This window comes from Nannospalax galili, unplaced genomic scaffold, assembly GCF_000622305.1.
Source record: "Nannospalax galili isolate Female #2095 unplaced genomic scaffold, S.galili_v1.0 scaffold364, whole genome shotgun sequence".
NCBI lineage: Eukaryota > Metazoa > Chordata > Mammalia > Rodentia > Spalacidae > Nannospalax > Nannospalax galili.
Window position 1 is genome coordinate 1,281,777 of NW_008352752.1, and position 7,380 is coordinate 1,289,156.

Sequence of the window (7,380 nt, forward strand, 5' to 3'; positions counted from 1 at the left end):
GAGTTCCTACCTTGGGCTCCCTGATGAACTGTGACCTGGGATATGTAAGCTGAATAAACCCTTTCCTCCCCAGGTTGGTATTGGTCAGAGTATTTTGTCACAGCAATGGAGAGACAAACCAGGATAGAAGGTGACATGAGATCTGAAATTGAATTCTGAATTCGCAGCTGAATAATTGAGTGGCCTTGATGTCATCCTTAAACTTCTTGCATCTAAGTTTTTCATGTGTACATTTAAGAGCTTAGAACAGCTCGTGTCTAAAATTTGTTTATGTTCTTTCTTAATTTTTAACATTTATTTGTTAATTTTTTTTTTCGACAGTCTCCCTGCACCCCCAGCTGGCCTGAAACTCACTATGTAGACCAGATCAGCTTCAATCTACTCACCTCTGCCTCCCAAGTGTCAGGATTAAAGGCCCGTGCCACCATGCCTGGCCTGTTGTTTGTTTACTTGTGTGTGCACGAACATGCCACTGCACAAATGGAGATTAGATGACAACTTTCAGGAGTTGGTTTTCTTCTTCCACCAGGGATTGAACTCAAGTCGTCAGGCTTGGCAGCAAGCCCCTTTACCCACTGAGCCATCTCACCAGCTCTTGTTCCTGTTCTTAATGCTGTTTGTCTTGGCATCTGTTCTTCAGAGCAAAACCTCAGGGCCGAGGTGGTACTGAATGCCTATAATCCTGTCACTTGGGAGACAGTCGCAGGAGTGTGATTTTAAGGTGAGCCTGAACTACATAGTGAGTTCTAGGCTAGCCTGCAATACATAGCAAGATCTTGTCTCACTAAAAACTAAAACTAAACAACCAAAAAACCCAATTCAGACTGAGGAAGGTACCATCTCAGAAAATCTGCTAGAGAGAGAATGTGAGTTAGGGAAGGACGTTGAGAAAGCCTGCGTTATCCAGCCCATCACCACTATGGGCGAGAGGAATCCAGTCCTAGTGGGAATCAGGGACCTGGTATGGAACAAGCTGTTCAATGGAAATGCAGACAAATTGAATTGGTGGCTTTAAAATTTCCAGTACCAACATTTTTTAAAAGTAAGCTGAGTATGGTGGTGCACACCTTTAATCTCAGCTTTCAGAGGTAGAGGCAGCTGGATCTCTGTAAACTTGAGGTCAGCCAGATCTACCCAGCAGGGTCCTGGCTTGTTAGGATTATGTAATGAGATGCAGGCTCAAAAAAAAAAAAAAAGTAGCAGAGGCTGGAGCAATGGCTCAGCAGTTAACAGCACTGGCTGCTCTTGCAAAGGACTCAGGTTCAATTCCCAGCACCCAAATAGTGGCTTACAATTGTAACTCCAGTTCTAGGGGACCTAACATCCTCTTTTGGCCTCTGTGGGCATTACATGACATGGGTGCACTTGCATACATGCAGACAAAACACTCATACACACAAAATAAAAGTAATTTTTTAAAGTAGCAAAGCGGGTTAAATTGATTCTTCTATGTTTCCCTTAACCCGTTGAACCCAACAGACTACATTTCAACAGTTAATCATGATCTGTTGACTGTTTTGACCACCTTTGAAATTGTTTTATAATTAGAATCTAACTTTAGACCTTCCTTTTCACCTTCATTTGACTTTCATAAACTTTACAGTTGGAAAAGTAGATCCATCTAATCAAGTTTGTGTAACCAAGCTCAGAAGTTTTCCGGCAGCTGAAACAAGAATCATTTAAAAATTGAAAAAAATTTAAATTCATTGAACTCAAGTAGAATTTAAAACTCCGTCCTTCAATCACATCTTGCCATGCTTTACCCGCTTACTAGCCTCGTGTGCTGGTGGCTCCTGTCTTGGGCAGCATAAATGTAGAAAGTGCTTAAAATTAGTACCACTGGAGCAAAGCTTCATGTGGAGAGGTACATGGGTGATGGTGAGAGAAGCCATCTGCATGCTGAGGTGAACGCAGGGCTGTGCACAGAACAATCTGCTGCTGCATGTGGCACAGGACTTCCATCTTCTAAGTCGCTTTATGGAGTCTCTTCTCAGTCCCAGAAGAGTTAATGCTATACTCCCCCTGCCATTGATGGTTTTGGGGTAGGAGGGCTCACCCAGTACATTTTATCACAGTGGCAACAATTCCCTGTCAGTTTATGTCCAGTGATTCAGACACACTGCACGTTTGGGTGGCTGTGGGATTCATTATGTGGCTACCCCAGCTGTACTCTCTGGTCTTTAGGTAGAAGGCGCTAAGCTCCAACTTAGTCCTGTAGGACATGGATATAAGTATCTGGCTGAGCTCAGAGCTTGATCCTCAGATCCTGATACTCAGGAGAACAGTTCACTCTTCCACCAATTTGATTTTCTGCACTCTTCCCTGAGGCCCCAGCTTTGCTAAGGTCTATGTCGTAATTGCAGACAGAATCCAGCATAGCCAGCCAAGATCCCTGGTCACTGTGCTTGCCCCTTGGGCTTCCAGATGCCTAGTAGCTCTGCCTGCCCCACTTTGTCCTTCATGACTCCTTGATTTTTGTTTCAGGATGCGTTCTGGCTTGCGTGAGGCTAAGAACTCTCTGGATACCACATTTCACTTGCCAGATTAAATCTATCTTCTCTCTTCTGCCTTGAGTCACCTAACCAGACCCTTTCCTGGTCCCTGGCTACCATCCTCCCAACCGCACGCAGCCAGGCCATAGAACATCAGAGTCCCAAATAGGATAGCATCTGCCTTCAATCATAAATACATGCATGTAAGCTGTGACTCCATCTTTCTCACTCATTCTGCACTATGAAGTCAGATTTGTTTCTTAAAATCTCACACTTGACATGTCAAAATTTGTTAAAGAAATAATTCATAACTGTCCTACATGAAATCAGGTGTCAGGGAGACAAAAGAAGAATGTGACAATGGTCCTGGCATCAAGCAGATTGCAAGTGAACTTGAGAGGCAGGATTCATGTGCAGGATAGCGTCAGCAAAGACTGTAGAACAAAGATACAGATTGGAAAATTTCATATGTACAGGGCCAGATAGTAAATATTTTAGGTGCTGTGAGCCACATTTTTGTGTTACAACTATCAACTCTGTTGTAGCACGAACACAGCTATGGGTGACTTGGAAATGAATGGTGTGGTTAGGGTCTCAATTAAACTTTATTGGACAATGAGGGGGGTCACTAAAATCTGAATTTTATATAATTTCAGCATGCTATGAATATTACTCTCCTTTTGAGTTTTTCCAATCATTTCAGAATGTAAACACCAATCTTAGCTTGCGGGCCACACAAAAACAGGCAGTGGGCCAGGATTTGTTTGGCTCTCATAGTTACCCAAGTCCTGGTGTAGAATGTAATTTAGTACTTAATAGGGTGGTTGAGATCCAACGATACAGGAGTCAGAAGCGGGAGGAAAGCACAGAGGAAGATAAGAAAGAGGCCTTTTCAAGAGCCCCTCACAGGACAGTCAAAATGTAAACCTAATCTAGAAGAAAGTAAAAGACTTTGGACCATGAGAGAAAGGACATTTCTAGTTAGTAAACAGCACAATGCAAGCGGTCTGTGGTTAACCAGGGTTGGGATTATTCTGAATGAAGCAGAATATGAAGCAGCTATTGTCTGTCAATGCTGGAGAGACGTACGTGTGGCATTAAAGGCGGGTAGTAAAATGTAAGCACAGCCTCCCCTGCTCTGTCCTTAAAAACTGCCTCGAGGAAAATAGTGAGTATTCTTCTCTAGGCTTCATGACTTTTGTTTTGTTTTGAGCCACACTCTTGCTATGTGGTCCACGCTGGAACTCAAAATCTTCCTGACTTAGCTAGCTTGCAAGGCCAAGCCTGGCTTAGGCTCCAAGACTGGGGGGGATGTGTGTGTGTGTGTGTGTGTGTGTGTGTTTATTGAGGTCAGAGGTCAACCTCCAGTGCCACTCCCCAGGCCACCTTGAGTTTTTACTTATTATTATTTATTTATTTAATTTTGGTCTTTTTGAGACAGGGTCTCCCTGTAGTCCCAGCTGACCTGGAACTCACTATGTAGACCAGGCTGGCCTCGAACTCACAGAGATCCGCCTGCCTCTGCCTCCCAGTGCTGGGACTAAAGGCGTGCGCCACCACACCCGGCTCCCTTCTTAAGTTTTCTAATATCAAATTCTTCTTCTCGTTTGTGTCTAATGCTTCCACTGAGGTTTTAATTCCAATGGCTACATGTTATTTCTAAAGTTCTGTTTTCCAAGTTGTATGTTTCTATTTTCATACTAATTCTTAAACTTGTATTGTTTTCGTAGAAATCAACCATACTTACTTCATAGTATGTGTTAGATCATTTTTATTTTTTCTAGTTTTTAAGGGGCTACTTCTCTGAGTTCATGGTTCATCATGGTTTTTTCCCCTTGGTGTGCATTTTGTATACCAAACTAATATTCTAAAGGGGTTTCATACACCAGGTGTAGCACGCCTTTAGTCCCAGCACTCGGGAGGCAGAAGCAGGTTTCTGTGAGTTCAAGGCCAGCCTGGTCTACATAAAGTTCTAGGCCACTTGGGGTTACAGGGAGACCCTGTCTCAAAAACAAAACAAAACAAAACAAAAAAAGGAAGGGGTTTCATTCATGAAACCATTATGAAAACATCCCTGCTAAATGGTTTTGTGTACCACATGGGGAGCGGAAGTTTGCATCTCACAGCCACAAGGATGCTTGCGTTTGGCACTTAGGAGTAATTTTTCCCCATTCCTGGCCTATTAGTATAGGGTGCACTACCTTAACAGCTCCCTAGTCAGGAGTCTGGAATTTTCTAGGCCCTTTCTTGTGGGTGCTGCAGAAGTTCTGTTCTAGCTCCTTTCTGTGCTCAGGCATAAGCCGAGGTATCTGTCCCAGCAATGACTTTACCACGCCAGCCTCTGTGTTTGGTTCTAGGAGTCTGAGTCTCTCGTGCAGGCCACTGCCCTCTGTTATGGCACCTGAGAACCGCCCTACTCTGAATTTCCAAATCTCATGTTGTATTCAGTATTTCTGTCCTTGCAAAGAAAGGGGAGCTTTGCGTTCCACTGCTGTCTAGCTAGTTATTGGAAAACCCAGTGCTTTTTTTTTTTCTTCCTTAAAATGAAGAGATAAAAGCATGTGAGGGCTTAGGGGCTGAAGATTTTAAATGTGGACAGGAAGATGGATAAGAAAATCAGATCCTTCCACAGGTGGGGAAGTGAGGGGAGGAGACTGAGGGTTCTTTATTTAGATGCTCTGCATGGTTTTTAAAAACTTTGTATTTTGAAATAATTTTACATTTGGGGAAGATTTGCAGGGAGTACAGAGTTCCCACATACCATTGATCTAGCAACCTCTAATATTAGCATCTTATACAACCACAGTAGCATGCTCAAAAGTAAGAAATGCCCGTATGTACAGTGTCGTTAGCTGGGTGACAGACTATTCAGACTTGACCAGTTTCTTCACTAATGTCCTTTTTCTGTTCCTTTGTCCATCTCAGGATTCCTTATGGTGTTCAGTTTGTGTCTCCTTAATGTTCCGTGTCCTGGGATAAACCCTCAGTGCATCACTATCAGTGGCAATATTCCTCTAGCTTTTCTGTGCTCGCACTGCTAGGGTTGGACCCCTAGCCAAGCGCTGCACCACTCAGCTTGACCCGGCCTGTCACAATGTTCTCCATGGGTATCTGTCAGCCATTGTTATAAAATATTGAATTTTTTCAGGATCAGTTATGAATGGGAAAGGACGCACAGAGATGGGGGCCCTCTTCAGCATGTGGTTTCAGGATCACAAGTCTGAAGGTCTTCTAGGGGTGACATTGGTTGTACTGTTCCTTAAAGTGACCTCTACTATGGTTTTTTAAATTACTGCAGAGTTACTTCGTTTCCCTTTGTGACTACAAATTATTTGGAAAGAAACACACTGGGGGCCATGGTTTTGAACTTGCCAGCCAATTTAGTCCTTGGATTATATAATTTTGGAATTTTTTGATTACACTTATTTATTATGTGTGCATGCTGTGTGTGTGTGTGTGTGTGTGTGTGTGTGTGTGTGTGTGTGTACCAGTATCACAGCACAAGTGTGTAAGTCAAAAGACAACTTCCAGAGCTGGGCATGGTGATGCATGCCTTTAATGCCAGCACTTGGCTGGTGATCCAGGCCAGCCTGGTCTACATGGCAAGTGCCAGGCCAGCTGGGGCTATGGAAGACCCTGTCTCAAAAGGACCAAAAAAAAACCCAACTTGCAGGAGTCGATTCTCTCCTTCCACCATGAGGATCTGGGAGATCCAGCCGAGGTCCTCAAGCTCGTAGTCGCCCAGCTCCTCCACCCGTCAAGCCATCTTCAGGTCCTGGATTATGTATTTTTAAATTTTCTATTTTCAGGATTGGAGAGATGGCTCAGCGGTTAAGAGCACTGACTGCTCTTGCAGAGGACCCGGGTTCGATTCCCAACACCCACATGGCGGCTTACGAACCGTCCTTAACTTCAGTTCCAGGGGAATCTGAAGCCCTTTTCTGACCTCTGTGGCATTGCACGACACGGGTGCACTCACATACATGCAGCAATACACTCATACACATAAAATAAAAATAATAAATTAAATATTAAAAAAAATTCTATTTGCTTCCTGTTTTTTCTCCCCCAGGAATGCCATAGTTCCTTCAGGTGCAGGTCCATCCCTCACACTCTAGAGTTAGTAGTTCATAGTGCCTAACTACTAAAGAAACTTAATACCTGTGTGTCAGTGCCCTGCAGCAGTCATACAAGGAAGTCACCACTGCCAGCAGCGAAGAAAAGGCCCCTGCTGGCTAGATTCCAGAGGCTGTCTTATCTGCACAGGAATGTCAGAGAGGGCTCCTCAGGATTCAGAGCTGGGACAGCTTGGCTGTGGTTCTGTGTCCAGTGAAATTCCAAGAAAGTGTAACCCTGAGCCAGGGCAAAGTTTAAAGGACTTGTTCAAAGTATTTGAAGCTTATCTAATTAATCGGGGTCACTTTACTCTTCCAAAGGGCCATTTCTTGCTTTGTCTCACAACCATCACCTGATCCATTTCTACTTTTAAAATCAACTCCTATTATATAATTATTAGTATAGAGAGCTAGTGAATTTTCAGAGGACAAATGGGGGCATATTAACAGAACTGACTGTGTGTGGTGCTGGAGCTGGAACCCAGGGCCTCCCGCTTGTGGTGTGAGTGCTCTATTGACTGAGCTGTAGCTCCAGCTCAAGAATTCATTTAATAAAATAAATTATTCTCCTTACTAAACACATAATGCCAGGCTATGGGATGGCACAGCAAGTAAAAGCCCCTGCTGAGGACCAGAGTTCAATCCTGACCCACCGTGGGAGGAGGGAGCTGAGAACGGATTCTAGAAAGTTGTCCTCTGACCCCACATGTGAGCAGTGATACACATTATTGAGAGAGAGAGAGAGAGAGAGAGAGAGAGAGAGAGAGAGAGAG